This window comes from Hyaena hyaena, unplaced genomic scaffold (genome assembly GCF_003009895.1).
Source record: "Hyaena hyaena isolate Hyena2069 unplaced genomic scaffold, ASM300989v1 scaffold_971, whole genome shotgun sequence".
NCBI lineage: Eukaryota > Metazoa > Chordata > Mammalia > Carnivora > Hyaenidae > Hyaena > Hyaena hyaena.
In genome coordinates this window covers 86194-109328 of record NW_024081604.1, presented here as the reverse complement: position 1 = coordinate 109328, position 23135 = coordinate 86194, and the positions used below count along the sequence as shown (strand labels likewise).

Here is a 23135-nt window from a genome sequence, read left to right as displayed (position 1 = left end):
TCCCTGTGGTTGGAAATGTTATTTAACTTCTCTAAATCACAGGTGGTTTTTTCTTTTCATTCTTTTTAAAAGTGGAGATAATAAGACCTGCCTCTCAAGCCTATTATAAAGATCAGAAATAATATTAATGTATTCTCTTAGTACTGCACAATATTTGCAATAAATATGTCTATGCCTTGGTTTCCTTATTCGTGCAATGGGAGTTGTAATAGCACTTAAATCATAGAGTAATTGTGTGGATTAAATAAATTAAGATGTATCATTTGCCAAAAGTAACATAATAAGGGTTGTGTTCATTACATAAAAATTTTATTTACTTTTTTCAATTTTCATCCAAGTTAGTTAGCATCTGGTACAGTAATGATACTTAAATTAAAATTTTAGACAATCACGGGATGTTGTCTGCTACTAGAAGAAAACAGTCCTACCACTAACAAACAGTAAACACACTTGGAGTTCAGAAAACATGCAAACAATTTCTTAACTTTTCCCACTGTGATGCTTTTCAGTTTATAGAGACCACCTTTCATGGTTGTCCAGGGCTCCATCTCTCTCTTCTCCTGCCCTTCATTTTCCCTATGTCTTAACCTCTCATCCATTCCCTGCCCAGTTATCCAGTTCAATCCTGGCTGCACGATACAATGTTCTCAAAATCATGATGACCATATTTACCTGCATCTTTGAGCAGCTTTGTGTACCTTTTACTGTTGATCTTAGGAAAGCTTAGATCTTTTCATTTTTTAATGTTTTTTATTTATCTCTGAGAGAGAGAGAGAGCATGATCAGGGGAGGGTCCGAGAGAGAGGGAAACACAGAATCCAAAGCAGGCTCCAGGCTCTGAGCTAGCTGTCAGCACAGAGCACGACGTGAGGCTCGAACCCACAAACCATGGGATCATGACCTGAGCCAAAGTTGGACACCCAACCGACTGAGCCATCCAGGCACCCCAGGTCTTTTCATTTTGTCAGAAAAGATCATATACAGGAAAATCTTTCTTTTGTTAATCTGGACCACTTCTTAGGACGTTGATATGTTTGATGTACTAAAGTCTCTGTTGCTTTACAATGTTTTACCGAAGAATCGCTGAGGGCTGGGGATGGGGGGAAGAAAAGAGGAGGTGGTAAATACCAAGTATATAAAGCTTTATGAGAAGTATGTTGTATGTAGTATATATTAAGTAGGTGGATATTGCCATGGGAGTGGATACACAAGTAACATTGTTACCTAACCAAGTATTAATATGAAGACTTGGGAAAATAGGAAGTCAATTGTGAAATATAATCAGAGGGGTGTAGATGGACTATATTGCCCCTGAACTTGATCAGTTAGGTATAATCCAGACTCATCTGTTGTCAATTCCATAATTCAGTACTTCCACTGCTCTCTTTCTAATATCTTAGAGTCCCTTGTTGCATTGTCATTCAGTTGAATACCTCCTTGCCAAGTCCCAATCCTGGATGGGCTGTGGATCTTCTCTGCCTCTGTTCAAAGCAAGGTAAGTTGATGTCATTATTACCTTAGGGTCACCAAGCAACCTAACCAGCTGTATTAGTCAATAAATACATGCATATGCATTAAGTATGAAATATACATGTTGTGTGTCAATATAGTTATATATTGATGCCTAGTCTTTCTTCCATCCTTCCTGCGAAAGACCAAGCCTGCCATGAGCTCCATCTCTTTCTCCTCTTTCTACTGGCTTCTTCCAGTCAATGGGTTGTCATGATCACCTCAGAAACCAAAATAAAGAATTATCAAAGCCTTCCAAGTTTGAATATCCTATTCTTTCTTCCATTTTACTTTTCTCCTCCATGTCGTAATCAAACTTTTGTTGGCATCACCTACATTGTTTTTCCCATTTCATCTTAAAAGCATTGACATCTGGCTCCCACACAGACTACTCTGTTGAAAATTCTGTTCATGAAAGTCACTAATGACTTCCATGTGATTAACTCCAATGTATGCTTTTGGGTACTTTCTTTGCTTATCCACTCAGCAGCTTAAGACACTGTTAGACTACCCTTCTGTGTGAAAGCTGGTTTCCCTTCTACTGAGCCAGACACTCCACCCTTTGTGGTATCCTCTTCCACTCATTCCTTAAATAATGTTGTGCCTCAGGGGGTGCTCTTAGGGTACTAGGTTTTCTCATTCTGTATATGGAAGTTCTACAGCCAGACAGTCCATAAATGGAAAGAGAAGACGCTCCCAACCAATCTTACTCCGATCTACTTTTATGTCATGCTATACAATTTGATTATACTTCACTGTTTTTCCCTTCTCACCCTACCTAATCCAGTTAAGCTTCATTCCTGGGACCTTTATTGCTGGCTCACCAAACAGACCAGGAAGATAATAAGCAATCAATAAAAGTTTGTTGAATGAATTAATGTCATGAGGAGGACCAGTACATGTTGTATAAGTGCTTTTAGAGCATGCACCATCTTGATCCTCCTCTCTTTGGATTAATTGACGTTTACTGAAAAAAAAAAAAGTTGATGCAAGATAGGCTTCATCTTATTTCCAGCTGTGACTGATTCATAGGGGACCGAGCTCAGAGAGCTATTTTGAATGTACTTGTCCAGGGGTCAGTGGGAAAGTGTTACAGTCTATTAATACTGTCATGCCTCATACAAATAACATAATAATATCGTTTATTGAGACACAGACCATCTGCCAAACACTGTGATAAGCACATTATTTCAGTTAGAGGTCACAACAGCTGCATGAGATACTGCTATTACCCTTGTCTTTACATTGACATAACGGAGACACAGAGATGTTAATTGCTTAGGCAAGAACACACAGGAAACACAGTAAAGCTGAGATCTAAAATGCATTCTTAGGGGCGCCTGGGTGGCTCAGTCGGTTAAGCATCCGACTTCTGCTCAGGTTATGATCTCATGGTTCATGGGTTTGAGCCCCGAGTCAGGCTCTGTGCTGACAGCTAGCTCAGAGCCTGGAGCCTGCTTTGGATTCTGTATCTCCCTCTCTCTCTGACCCTCCCCTGCTCACGCTGTCTCTCTCTCTCTCTCAGAAATACATTTTTTTAAAAAACACATTAAAAATATAAAATGCATTATTAGACCACTAGTTGCCATGAACTTTTGGATTCCTCTTGTCAACAGTGCAAGGTGATACCAGGCTCTAAGTAATTAATGTTATCCTGCCATTCTTTGGTTGAATTTAAAATGCCTTTCCTACAGGGGCACCTGGGTGGCTCAGTCAGCTAAGCATCCTGACTTAAGTTCAGGTCATGATCTCACCACAGTTAGTGGGTTTGAGCCCCACATCAGGGTCTGACAGCTCCAAGCCTGGAGCCTGCTTTGGATTCTGTGTCTCCCTCTCTCCCCCTCCCCTGCTTGTGCTCTGTCTTTCCCTATCTCTCAAAAATAAATAAAACTTTAAAAAATATTAAATGCCTTACTAATGAACTATTGTGGTATGTTTTGAACACAGAGAGGTAATCAGAATTTTTTTTTACAGCATTAGTGTTTTTTGGATTGACAATAATGTTAAATAAATTTGTGGAAAAAAGGTGAATAAATAAAAATGTATATTTGAACAGGAAATTTAAAAATCACTTACAAAGTCCATTCTAGTGAAAGATAGATTGCCACTGTTAGTTTATTCTATTTTTTTCCAAAGACTTTGTCTTAATCCGTGATACTTAAGTCTTAGCACTTTTTTCATTATCATACTTTTCCACTGTTTTTCTCTAAAGTAGTATAAACTGTCAGTAGATTCCCTTAATACCATCCTTAAACTTAGACAAAAGGGACACACACACTAGGCTTTGCCATTTCATGGACTTTGAATGTTATTCATGACCCCCTACATGCATACACACGTGTACAAGCACACTCAAGCACATGTACACATGAACATGCACACACACAACTTGCTTCTTAATGTTTTTTATTTATTTTTGAGAAAGAGAGAGACAGACCATGAGTTGGGGAGGGGCAGAGAGAAGGAAACACAGAAACTGTGCACAAGCAGGGGAGGGGGAGAGAGGGAGACACAGAATCCAAAGCAGGCTCCAGGCTCTGAGCTGTCAGCACAGAGTCCCATGCGGAGCTCAAGCCCATGAATCGAGAGATCATGACCTGAACCGAAGGCAGATTCTTAACTAACTGAGCCACCCAGGTGCCACACACACACAACTTTTTTAAAGAATACCTAGTGTCTGTGTCACTTAGGATCTCAAGACTGGGGAAAGAATACTCAGGAAGGAATGGGCCAGGGCACCTGAGTGGCTCAGTCAGTTGAGTGTCTGACTTCGGTTCAGGTCATGATCTCATGGTCCCTGAGTTTGAGGCCTACATCGGGCTCACTGCTGTTAGCCTGTCAGTGCAAAACCCACTTCAGATCCTTTGTCCCCCTATCTCTGCCCCTTCTGTGCTTGTGCTGTCCCCAAAAAAATAAATATTAAAAAAAAAAAAAAAAGAATGAGCCAACTATCCCCAGGGTGGACACAAGGCTGGGAACATCTCATGCTTCCACCAGCCAGAGTGCAAAGACTTCCTAGCACAGGGAACAGTGAGTAGAGTCCTTATAAGGATGGTCTTTTGGTAGTGAGATGACATTACCCTACACTATAAAGTCTGCTCCATCCATGCTAACAAAGTTTAAAAATAAGCCCCAAAGGAATCAAACAGATTCCAAGTAATTCAACTATGTTCTGAAACAAATCCCAACCATATATAAAGGACTTAACAAATCCAGTACCCAGTAATGTAGAACTTACAATGTTCTGAATCCAGCCAAAAGCTATCAGGCATACCAAGAAACAGGAATATAGGGCCCAAAGGCAGTAGAAAAGACAATCATGAAACAAGGCCCAGAAGTGACACAAATGACAGAATTAGAAGAGAAGAAGATTTAAACACCTATCATAAATGAACCACATAAACTCAAGAAGATAGGAGAAAAGAACGTGATGAGGAAAGAAATAAAAGATATCAAAAAGAAACAAAATGAACTTCTAGAGATGAAAAATATACCACCTAAAGTGATGAATATACCAGATGGGATTAACATTCAGATAAGATATTGCAAAAGAAATTATCACTGAACTAGACGACATCTCCATAGAAATGATCAAAAATAAAAGAGAAAAACCTAAATGGACAAAACATCAGTGGCCTCTATGATCATACAGGATGGTATGATATATCTGTACTTAAGGTCCCAGAAGGAGATTTTAAAAATGTTGAAAAAGTAAGAAGGTCTGAAACTTTTCCCAATTTAATTAAAATTATAAAGTCAGAGATTCAAGAAGATTAGGAAACTCTTAATAGAAGACACAAAAAGAAAATCACATTAAAGCACATTATCATCAAATTGCTGAAATATAATGGTAGAGAGAAAACCTTAAAAGCAGTTTGGGAAAGAGAAGACATATTATGCAAAAGAAATAAAATTAAGATGACGTCAGTCTTCTCTTTAGAAATTGTGCAAGCCAAAGGATTATGAAACAACATCTTTACAGTACTGAAAGAAAAATTATCTCAACCTAGAATTCTATACTCAGCAAAAACATATATTCAAACTGAAGGCAAATGCTTTTTCAGACAAACAAAAAGCCAAGAGAATTCATGACCAGCAGACCTGAGATACAAGAATTACTAAAGGATTTAAGAAGAATAATGGTTATTCAGGAAAAATGATACCAAATAGAAATTTAGATCTACCAAAAGGAAATGAACAGCACCAGAAATGGCAACTATGTGGGTAAATATATGATAATGAGTAAATATAGAAGAAAGCTTTCCTCATTTTAAAAATCTCTTTAAAATATAAATGACTATTTAAAATAAATACAGTATCAATGTTTGTGGGGTTTAAGACATGAAACATATGACAACAATAACACTAAAGATGAGTGGAAGGAGAAAGAAGTGTATTGTTGTAATATCCTTTACCCTGGACTTTAAGCCATTTGTCATATTATTTGACAGTAAATTGTACTTGAGAAGAAAGTGAATTCCATAGCCTCAGGATTTAGAGTTATAAATACAACTGTCAAATCCATCTAGTCCAATGTGTCATTCAGGTCCATTGTTTCTTTAGTGATTTTCTGTCTAGTTGATCTATCCATTGCTATAAGTAGAGTATTGAAGTCCCCAGCTATTAGCGCACTCTTATCAATACGATTTTTTTCTGTTTGTGATTAATTGTTTTATGTATTTGGGTGCTCCCGAATTTGGCGCGTAGACATTTATAATTGTTAGCTCTTTCTGATGGATAGACTCTGTAATTATTATAGAATGCCCTTCTTCATTCCTTGTTACTGCCTTTACTTTAAAGTCCAGTTTGTCTGAGATAAGTATGGCTATTCCAGCTTTTTTTTTACTTCCAGTAGCATGATAGATAGTTCTCCACCCCTTACATTCAATCTGAAGGTGTCCTCAGGCCTAAAATGAGTCTCTTGTAGACAAAAAATAGATGGAATTTGTTTCTTTATCCAGTCTGCTACCCTATGTCTTTTGATTGGAGCATTTAGTCTATTTACATTCAATATTATTATTGAAACATATGGGTTTAGAATCATTGTGTTCTCTGTAGGATTCATGCTTGTAGTGGTGTCTCTGGTACCTTGTGTTCCTTGCAACATATCCCTCATAGAGTCCCCATTAGGATTCCTTATAGGGCTGGGGTGATGAATTCTTTCAATTTTTATTTATTTGAGGAAAGCTTTATCTCTCCTTCTATTCTGAATGACAGGCTTGCTGGATAGAGGATTCCTGGGTGCATATTTTCTGTTTATCATATTGAAGATTTCCTGCCATTCCTTTCTGGTCTGCCAAGTTCAGTAGGTAGGTCTGCAACTACTCTGATAGGTGTCCTTTGTATGTTAGGGCCCTTTTATCCCTAGCTACTTTCAGAATTCTCTCTTTGTCCTAATATTTTGCCAGTTCCACTATGATATGTCGTGCAGAAGATCGATTCAAGTTACGTCCAAGGGTGTTCTTTGTGCCTCTTGGATTTCAATGTCTGTTTCCTTCCCCAGAGTGGGGAAGTTCTTAGTTATAATTTATTCAAGTACCCCTTAGCTACTTTTTCTCTCTCTTCTTCTTCTAGAATTTATATGATACGGATACTGTCCCATTTGATCACATCACTCAGTTCTCTAATTCTCCTTTTATACTCCTGGATCAATTCACCTCTCTTTCTCTCGGCTTCCTCTTTTTCTATCATTGTGTCTTCTAATTCACCTATTCTCTCTGCCTCTTAAATCTGTGCAGTGGCCAACTCCATATTATTATGCACCTCACTTATAGCATTTTTAACTAATCACAACTATTTTTTAGGTCCATAATCTTTGAGCAATAGCTTCTCTGGTGACTTCCATGCCTTTTTCAAGCCCAGCGACTAATTTTATGACTTTTTGTTCTAAACTCTTGGTCAGTTATGTTGCTTATATCTGTTTTGAGCAATTCTTTAGGTCTCATTTCTTCCTGGGATTTCTGTAGAGGAGAGTTCTTCCATTTTATCATTTTTGCTAGCTTTCTGTTTCTTGTAAGTTTTAAAAGCTTGTTATGGGCTCTGCACCTGTGAGTTTTGCTATATTAAAGGAAGCTCATTGACTGTACATGGCCTCTCCCTTCAGGAAGTGTTCTTTTAATGGTGTCCCTTGGTCTCTCTTGCTGTGCATTTGGTTATTTTATTTCCCTACTCATCGTGGTATTTGGTACTCTCCACCATGTGTACTTTGGCTTGTTTCTTGAGGTAGCCGTGAAAAGGAAAACAGACAAACACACAGGGAACAAAAGTACACAAACGCACAGACAAATCAAACAAGCAAGCAAACCTAAAGGGAAAACAACAACAACAACAACAACAACAAAAGACAAAGAACAGTCTAAAAGCATAAAACCAGAAATCCCTGCTACAAATAAAGAGCAGGGTGGAGGCAGTGCTGATGGAAGAGAGAAATGACAGGGGTGGGGAGAGAGCTAAATTGAACATTGACCAGGCAGAGACACTAAAAAGCTAAATTGAGAGAGATAAAGAGGAGAATATGGTAGGAGGCCAGGAGAAAGAAACTAAGATAATGATAACCAAAGAAACTATATAGTCTGATTATTCCAGAGAGAGAGAGAAAGGAAGGTAACCATAGAGGTGTAGAATATGCATCAAGAGAATGGATTAAATGTGACTGTTTAAGCAAACCAATGACCAGAGTGCCCAGTCCAGCAGAAGGCAGATATAAGAATGAGATAAGGGAAAATATATCTGAATAGCAAGAATTGATCTAGAGTTAATCACAACAATGCATCAATGTTGGTCTTGCCCCCAGCTCCAGTAAATATAAATAAATAAATAATAAATAAATAAATAAATAAATAAATAAATAAATAAAAATAAAAAGCAGCTCTTCAGCTCAGATGGTCATGGTTTGGTGTAGGCAGGTCTCACCTCTACTGTGGGTCCTGTGAGCCACTCCCTGAAGCCCCGCCTTGGTGATTATGGGGGGAAAATTGGCGGCACCCCGGTCCTTCTAAACTCAAGTGTTATAAATCCTCTTTTGGGTCAGATCTCCCTGTTCAGCGGGTGTAGCCAAGGTGGGCCATGTTCTATGTCCCAAGGCCCACCTCATTCCCAAATCTTAGTCTGTGCGCTTTAATGATACCTCCTGAAATGTAATCCCACAGGCCAGTCTGCTTCCCAGCTGGGGATCAAGTAGGGAGAGTAGGGGAGCAGTTTCTTCTGGCACCACCTGGCACCTTCTGGCACCCAACCCAAAGAAAGCACCACACCTAGAGATAGAATCTCTCTCCAAACAACCTGCAGTTAGATATGGGATGATAGGATCCCTCTCCGTCCAGGGCTGAGGTTTTTCTCTTCTCCAGGGACAGTTCTATGAGCAGTTTCAGCTGCTCTGTCTCTTCTCCTGGTCTCTCTACAGCTCTCCACAGAAGGTGCTCCCTCCCATCCGTGCCTCTGGGTCCCGGCCATTTTTTCTCTTCCCCAGCTCGCAATCTCACCTATGATGCTATTTTCTTAGTGGACTCTGTCTCTTTTACTCCCAGGCTCTTGCAGTTCAGTATCCTATGGCTTCATCCCTTCTTTCTTTGAAGATGCAGGCGGGCACAAAGTATGGAGCTCCCTACTTCTCCGCCATCTTGCCTCTCACACAAGTCTCTTAGACAACTTTAAACTTTACAAATCATTTTCAAGTTCATTATCTCATTTAGTCCTCAAATCAACTCCATGAGATAGGTATTATTTTCCCATTAGAAATGACCATATCCTAAGTCCTTAGTGATTTCCCAACAAAAGTTGAATGTTAATGCAGAGGTTGTTTTTCTTTAAATATGGGGATGTTGGATGCTAAAATTAACAGGTATTTTCAGTTCAAGAGAGCAAACTAGGAAAACACATTTACTTTCTGTTCCTCCTGAAACCAATTTAATACAAGTGTAGAAAAAACAAAATTAATAGCAATCAAAGCCAAGGGAATATGGAAGTCATCAACCACAGAAAGATTTTGATACATTTCAAGCGGGCAAAAAGTGAAATGCAGGACTGATGAATAGATTAATCAAGAAAAGACTGTCCAAAGAAGGGTCTGCACAAGGCCAGTGTGCTTCTGTTGAGCCCTGTCTCTGGTCAAGAGAAGAGAGAATAGGTGATGAAAACAAGGAGACAAAAGATATGTTACGGGAAAAAAAAGTTGATTTAATGAGTTCCATGGGTCACTCAGTCTTCCCTCCATAGTAACTCCATAGGAATTACAGCAGATTATTGGTGAGCAAGACAAGGGAACAGGGAGGGAGTGTTGAACCACAGGGTGTCAGCTCTGGTTCATTGTCACTACTACCATCTCCATCCAAGACTATATACCCATGGCTTCATGTACTATAACTGGAGATTGTTGCTTCATAAATTGTCAAATGAGAAGGAACCTTCCTGGCTTCTCTAATTTGTGGTTCTTATCAAAATAAAAATATTTTGTCATAAATTCTGTCTCAACATGTTTGCTTCTGCCCAGGCAAATTATCACAGAATAACCACTTGCCATCTAATATGTTTTGCCTGTAAGGACAAATAAGAAAATGGTCTGTGTTTCAAAAAAGTGTCCTATCTGTCTACTCCAATTTGACAAGAGAAGTTAAGAGGGAGATTTTTCTGGGCTTTCCTTACCCAAATTACCTTGTATTGTCCTGAAGCCCCAACACGCATCATGTGCTTAATTTTTCCTCCCTGAGAAATAAAAGGATGGAAATAACATGATTGTCATTTATTGTTTTCAAATATATCTGACATCATATCTCTTTCAGAGTTCTAATAATAAATCTGTGCCCAAAATTTGTACAAGCTTGCTATTTCTGTTCAAACAAATGCTGCCAAGAAACTCTTCCTTACTGAACTCAAATGATATCAAAGGATTTGTGGTTAAATGTCTTATCTGGAAATCGTTTTTGCTGTTAAAGAGATTAGAAAGGGCTTATAATAGTTCTCCCTTTATTATTTTTCAAACAGAATTAGGGTCTGAGCAAAACCTTTTGTGTCCTACCAACCCCAAAGTTAGTGGGGGATGGAAGTTCAAATTTGCTCTAACATACTATAAAAGCTCTCATAACCAAAGCACTAAAGCTAATTTTGTAATATACGAATTATGCCCAGTGCTATTTTAAATATGAAAAAATAAAGACAGTAAAGCCTTGGTTCAGGAGCATAATTTGTTCCGGAAACATGCTTGTAATCCAAAGCACTTGTCTATCAAAGCCAATTTCTCCATAATAAATAATGGAAACACAGATGATTTGTTCCACAACCCAAAAATATTCATATAAAAATCATTATAATACTGCACTATAATACAAAATAATAGAGAAAATACAAAATATAAAGAAAAATAAACAAATTAACCTGTACTTACCTTTGAAAACCTTCGTGGCTTGTGTGAAGGAGACAAGAGACATCATTATCACTAACGGATGTTGACTGCACTACAGTATTAATAAGCTCTTGTCATATGCTCTATGTAATGTAATTGGCAATAAGGCAGCAGAGGAAAGGGTCTATATCTGCAGGCAGCTGACCTAGAATGAAGCAAACCATTCCTGAGCTTACTCTTGTATGGAAAAGCAAAGAACTGCTCATAGGTGTTTTGAAGTGACAAAAATGACACCAGTGCCAATTGTGGACACCTTCTAATGTTCTGAAAAATCACTGATTTCTGCCAAACACCGTGGCTGAGACAGAGCATCAGAGCATGGGAGACAATCACCCACAATTCCACAGAGAAATAGAGAGAGACTCACAGAGACAGAGAGAGAGAGAACCATTGGCTCAATTGTCATGTGACGTTTGGCATCATGCACTCCTTGTATTGCAACACATCCCTCGTTTACCAAGTTAAAATTAATCAGAAATGCCTACTCATCTTGCAGAACACTTGCAGAACAAGTTACTCACAATCCAGGATTTTACTGTGTGTCTATAATATATATTATATATAAAATTTTTAATATATATATTTTTTGCTGATCTATATGATTCTTGGTTCTGAAACTTATGCATGTCATGTCCCAGATATGCAACATCAGTCACGTGAGCCAAAAACACTTCAATGAAGTAAACCACAGAAAGGAGATTCAAACTGGGTAAAGCCACATGTAAGCCAAGATTTTTTAAACCTTCTTCCTCATGCTGAAGCTTTCAACTCATAGGCAATAATATATGTTTCTCTTCCCAGACACTCATGCATCTCTCCCCTCTTGGTCATAAGAATCTCTAGAATTCTGTTTAAGTGCCAACGATGTGAGGTGAAGAATGAACCTGGCTGGCATGCTCACAACTACCAAATTGTGTTGACCTTTCTTTAATCCAATACGTTGCTCCACTCTTAACGTACAATAAATGACATACTTGCTTTCTGGACATTAGTGAAATGCCTTACTAGACATATTCCTAGAAGGCCAGAGAAACTGGCTTCTAATCCATATGGAATTGGATTCACCACAGGTGAATTTCCTCCAGGGAGACCACAACATATCTAGAATATAATCTCTTCTATTTTGACATATAGTCTTTACATATAATCTTACATATTTGGATTCTTCCGAATAGACCAAAGAGAAAATCTGGGCTGCAAGGCTCAGTTACAAATGTGGGATGGTACTATGCCTACCGCTGGTGGTCCATGACCTACATCTTCTGAGACCAGAACCCACTGTGGTCTCTGATTATTTTATGAATTGAGCTTTTGTTCAACGAAGGCCCGGTCCTGGGCAGTGCCTGTACTCACTGTAAATATGGCACCGTGCTAAGTACCCTAAGAAATAGGAAAAAGAAAAATAAAAGATGGTAACACGTGATGCATATATGGTAAGGAGGCACCACAGTCCAGAGTAAGAGCTCTGGGAGTCGCTCCACTGAGCTTGAATCCCAGCTAAACCACCACCACCTGTGTGACCTGAGGAGCGGTCTATATTATAAATGCTGTTTTGCCAAAGTCTTCAAAAGGAAGAAAGCAAGAACCAGCCTGTCAGGAAGGAAGGTCTTGGGGCGCAGCATCCGGTCAGGTTAGGGTTTGGCGACCGCTTGGAAACTGCCGCCGTCTGGAGGGCGATGCTGAAAGCCTGGGCAGCCCCAGCGAGGATGCAGCTGGCTCGAAGCCTCGCAGGGAAGCAGAGACGGTCCAGAGGCAGCGGGCCACTCCCTTGCAGCTTTGAGAGCCCCCCAGCACTCGTCTTTCTTGGGGGAAGGGCTGGCGACACATACCGAGGCGCTGAGGGGCTCAACAACCACGGCACTCACCTACAGTCCCCAAGCTGTGGCCTTGCTGGTTGTCCACACACGACAACGGGCGCACGGACCAAGGGCAGCAGGCAGCCTATACCCCGCCACTGGCTACCGAAAGTCCCAGGCACTGGAGCCTAAGGGGCGAGGCTCTGGGGCCTCCCCTTTGCCCTGTGCTGGGGCCTCCTGCCGCGCTGCGCGTGCGCGCCCTTCTTTGTGACGTGTCCCAGGGATGCATCACTAGGGCCAGGCTGGGTGTTCAGTGGGTGTTTGACCTCAAGAGGAGTAGGAAGCTCTGGAGGGGCTCTAGACTCCAACCTCGCGACGTTGGGCGCACAGCCAGCTCACTATGGGCAATCTGCTTAGTAAATGTCTACATCTCCCACTCCGCCGCCGCCGTCCCCTGCCTGGCCGGGATCGGGCCCTGGTCCGCCCCGCCCGTGATCCCCATCCACCACCTGGCAGGGGCCACCCCGCTGCTCCTTCACCTGCCCTGCACCCTGGGCGCAGGCTCTTCCACCAGGTACGTAGGCCTTTACCGGCCACCTTTCATATCGAGCCGAGGAGGCGGTACCCCATCCCGCAGGCTGCATGGACCACTCCGGGCATTCTCCCCTTGGTTAACTGGAGTAACCCTCCGAAAAAACCTGTCCTATCGTCTCGTAATTCAATGATGTTTGGGCACTCCAGAGCCATCAGAATCCCTCCTCCAGGGCGCAAATTACGACTCCAGCGTTTGCCATCAGAGACTGGAGAGGGGGCTGCGGAGCCGGTCCCATCCAGGGGCCTCCCACTTTCGTGCCCAAATGGGAGGGAGGAGAAGACCCAAAAAGAGCCCACAGGAAAGATGGGGGAACCTGTGGAGACCAAAGGGCGGGATGGTGGGAGCAGAGCCCCCCATAGCTGCGGGGATATACAGTTAACATCTAGTCCCCTGGAGGCCAGTGAACTTAGCTCCAGGCAGTGCAGCCCTGCGCCTTTGAACCTCCGTCCTGGTCCTTCAGAAGACAGTCGGAGGAAGGACACCCACCAGGATCAGATTCACTCCTCCCCTGATGGCCATGTAGTCACCGCCTCACATGGCGCTGCCAGAGATGTGCCTCACACAGATGTCGCCGTGCTCTCCCACCCAGCCCCATGCTGCCCCTCACTGCAGGAGACATCAGCCAAAGAATTGTCAGGGGGAAACCATCAGCCTGTCGGCAAGAAAGAGAAACAGACTAAGGAGCCTTCAGACACATCATCAAGGAGCTCCTTGCCCCCCGTAGCTGCCAGCAGCAGGGCCTGCAAATGGAAGAGACCCATGCCAGCTTCTCTGCCGCTGCCACCACCACAGCCACCGTTGTGGGGCCGCGGGGAGTTGCCTCTGCCTCCTAAGCTTCCTTGCATAGCTCTGGACAAAAACCTGGACACCGTGAAGAACACCACATGTCACAGGAACAACATCTTGGGGGACAGAAGAGACATCAAAGCAGCCTGCTCGGACCCTCTGCCTGCCCCTGCATTCTCCATACTTGCAACAGGGACTGCTAACTGTCTCCCGTCCAGCATGAACACTGTGCAAGTCCCTATTGCTCCAGCAGGCTTGGCTGACCAACCTGCCAGGCCCCCAATCCCATCTGTTCCTCCATCTTTACCACCAGGTGTTGTAGTTTCCACTAGCTTGTCCCTTGGGGGTTCTGGTGTCACCTCCACTCCAGTAGGCAAGCTCCCTGCAAACTGTCACTCAGCTTCTGACGGTGAAGCCATGGACCCTACATCTCCATCTCGGGCTTCCATCATGTATTCCTCCCCTGTGTCCAGGGACACCCATGTGCCACCTTACATAGTGGTTCCAGGATCTGAGAAGACACCACCCGGTAGCAGGACTGTTGTGGCCCAGGTAGCATTTGGACACCATGCTACTTCTGCCTTAAATCCAGGCACTGGGGGCCCACCCACTTTGCCAGTTAGTGGAGCAGTGGGCCGAGATGGCAGCATGCCCACAGGTAGAGACTCTACAGTCTCCATGAGTGGTAAGTGTGCTGGGGGTCCATCAAGGCAGAGAAAACATCCCCCATCTGAATGTGTTGCCATCCGGGAGAAGAGGTGCCAGTCAAGAGATCAGGCAGCATCCCCCTTTAATCCTAGCAGCAAGGGGCCAATCTCCAAAACCCCAGGTGGTGGAGCAGTGGGAGATGACCACGGTCCTCCCAGAGATGGAGACTCAGCTGTTCCTGGGACCCATAAGCACTCCCGGGAGTCATCTACACAAAATCAAATCGTTCCGTGTGGAAGAGCCTCTATGTTGGAGAAGACACGTGTGTCAAGAGACGTGTGCGTTCACCCCCCACAGATCCCCTGCAGCTTGCCGGCCCACACTGCCTCTGTTGCAGTGCAAAGTGGCAGCACTGTGTCTGTACTTGCAGCCACATCCACATGTAGTTCCACGGTGCCTCCCAGTAACGGCGGTCTATCTGCCCAGCAGACAGTCAGTAAACACGGAGGGGACAAGGTCATTGTCACAATGGGAGGACCTGGTACTCGTGCGTCCCGGAAGAATAATTGTGGAGGACCCAAGGCAGATCCAGCAGGAGCTGTCGCAGATGTGGACACTATCACATCTATGATGGCAGGCCTCTCTGTCAGCACCCGCCCGAAGAACACTGGGAGCTCACTTACCCCTAACACAGGTGGTGCTCCAGGGAAGATCCCCACGCCTGCTATGACCGGATACACTTACGGAACCTCATCCGCACACAGCGCATGTGCCCCCCCTAAGCACAGTGCAGGTCGTGCGATGGGGGACACCACCATGAAGTTTTAAACAGAACTTGGGCTCGCCCTAGCCAGGTGCTCCTCTGGAGGAGCAAGCACTGTGTTTATCCTGGTCACCTGTGCCTGTGCTCTGGCCATGACTAGAACACCTTCATAACCTGCCGAGGGCTTCATCAGAGCCACCAAACAATTCCTTCCTCTCGTCATGAATCTCAACAAATAAGGATCAAATATTCCTCTGTAAATTGAATACAACCAGAAATGGATTTTGTTGCACCAGAAAGGGGCCCAACCCCTTTAAGTGACACTTAACCTGATCTCTTCATACAGCAAGTGTGTACCTTGTGTGCACATGTGTATTTTTGTGTTGTTCTGTGCACGTGTGTGTTTTGGAGGGCGAGGGGCGCATGAGCCCCAGTGTAGAACTACTCCAGAACAACACCAGATTCAAGAAGTTCCAATGGTGGAAAATAGAAGACAGCTGCATAAATCAACAACTGTGCCATCCCTGGTGTGACTGTGAACGCGGCTGACCCAAGCTCCTGGCCGGTTTTCTCTGGTTTTGGAACCAGCAGAACACCACTGCTGTCTGTAGTGGTTTCCCCAACCTATTTGCCTCAGTGGGCTTTTCTCCTTCCCACATTGTGTACTTATACACATATGTGTATAAAACTTTGTTCTTATTCATCTGCCTTCACTCTTGTTTCTTTTTGACTCAGCAGTAGAGAAAGGATTAACCTGTGTGAATGGTGATGGGGTGAGCAGACTTAAGGATGCAGAATTTCCCACGTCACAGTGACTGGGATGTGGAAGTGACTACATGTTCTACCTGCATGTGCTGACGTCTACAGTCTGCATTTTGAATGTAAGGGATGACAGTCCAGGAGGGAGTAAGGTACAAAGGAGGGAGAGATGAGGGGGCTTACCCTTGCCCCTTCCCTCTGCTCTTCTCTACCCCACTCTGACCTTACTAGATGTTAGATAACCCCTGATGTTTCAAAGGAAACCACTCAATGATTTTTTTTTTAAGAAACGTTTAAATGTTTTCTTGTACATCTTCATATTTGATTTAAACTTAGGCCAGTCATTCTTACACATTCCCTCATCACCCAGGGAGGATAGATTTGAGCCTGGAGGATCGAAGGGAGAAAGAGCACACACCTGCTCTGTAATTGCTGGAAATTTCAGTTTGTTTGAATTTATTGTGCTGCTTAAATGCAGTAGAAGAGATCTTCTTCAGTAACTGGCTCGGCTCTGATCTAAATCACTAAAGTATCAAATCACACAAGTTAGAATTGTGCCCAGTTCTGATTGTCCCAAGGCTTTTTTTGCTGGATCTCCACTGGACTTAAAAAAGGCAAAATTCTTGACTGTGTGAAGCCTACATTCTAGGCGCAGGGGAGCAGAGATACAAACATGCAAATTATCTAATAAGTTAGCCAGTGACTAATGTTATGTAGAATAAACCAGCATATGGAGCATTGACATTACAGGCAGAACCACAGCCTTCAATTTAAATGGTAGACAGGATAAGCCTCACTAGGAATGTGGGATCTGATCAGGCCAGAGGGAGGTGAATGAAACAAATGTCTGAGGGAAGAGCATTCCAGATAATGGGAATAACCACTGCAAAAGCTCAGAGGAAAGGTACCTGATATCCTCAGGGAGCAATTATAAACTAATATGCCTGAAATAGAGTCCGCAAAGGGAGGTAAGAGAGGACAGAGAAGATGGGGGTGGAATTTCCCTGCACCATTTCTTGGTTGCACAATGACAAACAGTAGAGCCATCTTTCAAGTGTGTCAGTGAACTCAATGCTTTTTCCATGGCCTATATACCTTGCAAGATTGTGGAAAGGCGAAAATAAAATAAGGTAAGGAATTAATTTAAATCATTGTTGTTGTTTTGTTCTATAAATAAGGATAGAAACATAGTAGATACATACATACATACATATATACTTACATACATGGATGGAGATAAGAGATGTATATATCTACAATTAATGAGTTCCTTAGGCAATAATACTTTAGTTGCCTTCACCAGGCAATTCGAATAGGAGATTCCATTTTAACAGGAGCATAAAAGTCCTACTTTTATGAAGCAAACACATAGAAAACTACAATAACTGAGCCTAAAAATGCACGGCATTGCTCCTGCTCTGTGACTGCAGAGAATCGCCTGCCCTTTGTAGTCAGAGCTGCCTCTCAAAAGCAGGGTTGAAATCCAGTTTGCTTCTAATAGTCCTGCACCCTCTCTCAGCCATGCCTGGTGATATTACCAGAGACAACTTTTAAACATTCGTACCTGCTGATTTTGTTAAAGCCTTCAAGCTAAAAGAAATATCCTGATAGGACAAATATGTAAAGAAGATTTTGAATTTCGTGATTGTTTAAATATTCATTGTTGAGATACAGCACGAGTTGGGAGAGGCCGAGAGACAGAGACACAGAGGATCTGAAATGGGCTCTGAGCTGACAGCAGAGATCCTGATGCAGAGCTTGAACTCAAACCGTGAGATCATGACGTGAACTGAAGCTGGACACTCAAACAACTGAGCCACCCAAGTGCCACTTGAATTTCATGTTTTGATGCACTTACACAGTAGAAGCAATTTCTATTTTTTAAATTTGTTTTAATGTTTATTTCGGGGGAAGAGAGGTACAGAGAAAGGGGGACACAGAATCTGAAGAAGGTTCAAGGCTCTGAGCCATCAGCATAGAAGCTGACATGGGACTCGAACCCATGAACTGTGAGATCTTGACTTTAGCTGAGGTTGGACGTTTTATCTACTGACCCACCCAGGTGCCCCCACGGAAGCAATTTTTAAATGAACAGAAAAACTTTAATGGTATGAAAATATTACATGAGCGTAATAGCAACTTGAATCATACTGAAATGGAGCCCTTTTCTCCTGAATTCCAGTCTCCAAAGATGGCTTTTTGCTACTTTGATGTCATCCCCTTAATTGTAAACATGATGCTTATCTTGCTGCATCATGACATATTCATTTTAAACAATATTTTTGCCACTCTGCCATGATGGAGGAAGACAAAACTCCACTGCCCCTGTTTTCCCTCCCTCTTCCTTTCCAATAGGTCATATTTAATTAATTTGGCTGCTTCTCTCTTCCAACTTCATGTAATTTTCTGACTCTCTCGGTGAGGGAAGTGGTAGCAGAGGCCTAACAGCACTGGTCCTGGAGATGGACGGCTTGAATTAGAATCCCTGGTCTTCAACTTTTATTAGCTCTGTACCCCTGAGAAATGTCCACATCCTACCCGTGCCCATTGTTTTCTCATCCATAAACCAGGGGAAAGGATTCCTCTCTACCTTATGGGGTTGCTTGTAATAATGCAACTAAGAATGCATTTGTAGCCTTCAGTGTCTAATACACAGGAGAGCTCAAGAAACATTAGCGATTATTATTTATACCTTGTGTTATTAACTTTCACCTTAACCTCATGGTTCTCTCAGTGCATGAGGCTGTGCTCTGGAGCCCCCCTGCCTTTCCTTTCGCCTCATACAAATCACCTTCCGGGAATACATGCTTGCTTTTATTTGTGCTGTTAGTATTTACATTTTGCCATACAGTTGTAGCAAAGTGTTCTGTGTTTTAGCCACAGCTTGACTCTAAGGGTTGAAAACTGATCAACTGTATTGATAAAGTATCACTTAGTCCTGGGGGAAATAGTGTGATTGGATTGTATTTCCTACTCTGCCAGGATAGCACTCCTTCTTATCTTTAATATCAGTTGACAAAATCATGCTACGGTTTAGTTTGCTTTATGCTTCTCATATATTTTAAATTATTTTGCCTAACATTTGAACTATTTCCCTCTTTTAATCCTTGCACTATGTGCACATTAAAAATACTTTATTCTATGGGGCGCCTGGGTGGCTAGTCGGTTAAGTGTCCAACTTTCGCTTAGGTCATGATCTCACAGTTCGTGGGTTCGAGCCCCGCGTCGGGCTCTGTGCTGACTGCCAGCTCAGAGCCTGGAGCCTGTTTCAGTCTGTGACTCCCTCTCTCTCTGACCCTCCCCTGCTCACACTGTCTCTCTCTCTTAGAAATAAATAAAACATTTAAAAATTTAAAAAAAAATACTTTATTCTCAAACATGATATTCTTTTACTTACTTGGCTGGGTCCCTTCCTTTTTTAAAACGTGTATGCCTCCTCTCCTCAGTTTGGAAGCTGTAACACTGAAAGATAGGATCCAAGAAGAAAGGGGGACAGAGGGACTCCTTAGACTACCTTTAGGCTAGGCCAGAAATGCTCACTAGTAACTAATTATGAAAAATGCATAATTCTGGCCCCATCATCCTAATTGGGTGGCTTTGTAGGAGAAACAGCCATATGGATTTCAGCCAGTACTCCGGGTAGTCCCCATTCCACGTTGGACCAAACACTGGACTAGGCCTTAAGTGAGAGCTCACCTAAGGCCCCAAACATTTGATAAGATTAAAAATTTTGTATAACATTTTGGACTAAAACTCTTAGCAATAAGCAGGACATTTTCCCTACCTCTATTTCTCAAGAACCAAAAGGCAGCTTGTGAAAATTTTCAGTAGTTCAGACTCCCGGATGCATGTCTTTCTTGCCCTAAATATGTTCATTTTCGAGATCTAGAAACCACCTGAGTGTGATAAGCCTGCTCAGGCCCTTCCTGACGCAATCCCTGCTAGGATCCCGGGGTGATGTGATATAACCAGGCTTCCTGGCAGCAGCTCACACCTGAGCTGGAAATGTTCTTTGTAGCAGTCCCAGCGACAGCGCGTTGCCCTCAGATACCCCTCCCAGGTAGAGGAACTGAGGCTCGCATAATCAAAGACATGCTGAGAATTAGAGCCACGACATGGATCTCCGGGTATGGTCCGAGGCTGCCGCTGTGAGGAGGGCAACCAAACAAAGCAAGACAAAGCCAGTCCTGAAAACTCATCTCTCTCATGTAAACAGTGGTTTTGTCTTAAACTCATGCTAAGCCGGACATCAGAGACTTTCTCAGAAGTAGATTTTCACAGCATGGAGGACAAATGAAAGTTAAGGGGCAAAGCGATGAGGGTGGGGGACTTAGGTAACGTTTCTAATTTTTCGCTGGACTAAACCCAGGTTCTGTCGTATAGAAATTTGGAAACAGGTGAAACACCTAAACTAGCCACATGGGCACTCACTGAAAACTATTTTCCTGGATAGAAATACCTTTGTGTTTCCCTTGAAAAGACTTATATTGATTTCACCAGATACATATCTTGAAGTTAGGACAGAAAGCTGAGAAAATTATATGTTTGAACTTTGTATTTATCATTGCTGGCAGGCACATTTGTAGTGCTTGCACTGTGACTAGCACTATTCTAAGGACCTATCACCATAGGTGAGAAATATCACCTCACTTCTCTTCATAATAACAGTAGGTATCACTCCTCATAGCCACTTCTGGGGAAAACCAGAGAGGTTAAACAGCTTGTCCAGTGTCACACAGGAAGTAGATGGCAGAACCCAAGATTTGAAACCAGGCCATCTAGACTTTTGTCACTTTGCTGTGTGACCTTATTAAAAGCTGTGTTTAGGGAAAGGACTAAGTTGTCAAGAATGAACTAAATCAGAAGGGAGAAATGAGAAAACGAATGACAGCAGAAACTGAAGAGGACCTATGTTCAGAAATTTCTGGTAATGAGGCTTAGAAATAAGATGCTGGTTGGGATGTTCATTTAAGAGAGCACCTGAATCTATTGAGAAATGACTTGGTTTTCTTTAAAGTTCAGAAAGACTAGTTGAATGAAGAGTAATGAAAACAAAAAGCAGAAAGGAAAATAATAATGTGACTTAAGTGAGGAGAAGGAATCTTTCCCCTCTGAGGATTAGGAGAAGCGTGGGGTTGTGGGGGAGTAGAGAGATCTTCCTAGCAGGTGTCTAAGCATTTTGACCAGGATGAACATGGACAAAAGATGCTGTCATTGGGGGTGAGTGGGTAGCTTAGTCGATTAAGCTTCCAACTTCAGCTCAGGTCAGGGTCTCACAATTTGTGGGTTTGAGCCCCACCATAGGCTCTGTGCTGACAGCTCAGAGCCTGGAGCCTGCTTTGGATTCTGTGTCTCCCTCTCTCTCTTTCCTTCCCTGCTCTCACTGTCTCTGTCTCTCAAAAATATCTAAAACGTTAAAAATATATATATATTTTTAATAATGGTGACCACTGTGTGGTTTCAATCATTCCTCAAACCAAACTTCAGTTTCAAAACAGGACATACATTTTACAGCATCCCTACTATGTGTTAGACACGTTACTAAGTGTATTTTCAGTTAGAGATTTCTATAAACTTCATTTATTTTGAGAGTGAGGTGGGGCAAATAGGAAGAATGAGAGTCCCAACAGACCCTGTGCTTTCAGCACGGAGCCATTTCAGGGCTTGAACTCACAAACCACAGGTAATACGTTTTATCTGAAGTATCAGTTCCGTGAGGTACAAGTTGCCTATGGCTGCTATAACAAGTCACAACATACTTATTGGTTTAAAACACATTTATTCTCTTAGAATTCTCAAAGTCAGAGGTCCAAAACCATTTTTGCTAGGCTCAATCAGGAGTTGGCAGGGCTGTGCTCCCTCTAGAAGCTCCATTTCCTTATTTTTTCTAGCTTCTGGCCACTGCTACCATTCCTTGCTTTGGGCCACATTAATCTAATCCCTGTTTCATGAGCACACTCTCTTTAGTTGAAGTAAAATCTCCTTCCACCTTTTTCATAGAACACTTGGCATTACTTTTGAGGCCCATCAGATAATCCCAAATAAAATCTCCCTCTTAAGATCCTTAATTCCATCTACAAGATCCCTTTTGCCCTCTCAGATTCTGGGGATTAGGACATGGACATTTTGGGCAAGGGTATTATTTGTCTAAGATGCAGGAAAAAAGTTTAGGGAAGTAGTTTGTCCCAAGTTCCTATGATGTTTCAGAGTGGCAATTTAAATTCTGGCATGCTCAGGCACCTGGGTGGCTCGGTCAGTTAAGCATCTGACTTCAGCTCAGGTCACGATCTCAATCTCGCAGTTCGTGGGTTTGAGCCCCGTGTCGGGCTCTTTGCTGACAGCTCAGAGCCTGGAGCCTGCTTCAGATTCTGGGTCTGCCTTGTCTCCCTTTCCCTCTGCCCCTCCCCCACTCATGCTTTCTCTCTCTCTCTCTCTCTCTCTCTCTCTCTCTCTCAAAAATAAGATACCACATTGGGGCGCCTGGGTGGCTTAGTTGGTTAAGCGTCTGACTTTCACTTGGGTCTTGATCTCGCAGTTCGTGGGTTCGAGCCCCTTGTCGGGCTCTGTGCTGACTACCAGCTCAGAGCCTGGAGCCTATTTCAGAGTCTGTGTCTCCCTCTCTCTCTGACCCTCCCCTGCTCATGCTGTCTCTCTCTCTCCTAGAAATAAATAAAAATATTTTTTAAAAAAATAAAATAAAATAAGATACCACTCTGAGAAGGAGGGCTTAACCAGGATCCTGACTCACTGAATCTCTTTTTTACATGGAACCTAGAAACCTGGATGTATTCTCTAAAAAAAGGCTATTCTGGCATAAATTTCAGATAGCAAGAAGAAAACCCCAAGAGGTTGGAATTTTAGTTCAGAGAAGCAACCAGAAAT

At 42.6% G+C, this 23135-nt stretch overlaps 1 long non-coding RNA gene across 2 annotated transcripts; it reads right to left on the bottom strand.

The window, feature by feature from the left end:
* Positions 1-1151: 1151 nt before the first annotated feature.
* On the bottom strand, positions 1152-10985 carry LOC120223243. Of its 2 annotated transcripts, none has more exons than XR_005526247.1 (3): positions 10889-10985; positions 10150-10209; positions 1152-1481 (listed from the first exon to the last, which is right to left on the bottom strand). It is a non-coding gene; the product is annotated as an uncharacterized LOC120223243 (long non-coding RNA). The 2 variants fall into 2 exon arrangements; XR_005526246.1 differs by having other exon boundaries at positions 10159-10209.
* Between the last annotated feature and the right edge of the window lie 12150 nt (positions 10986-23135).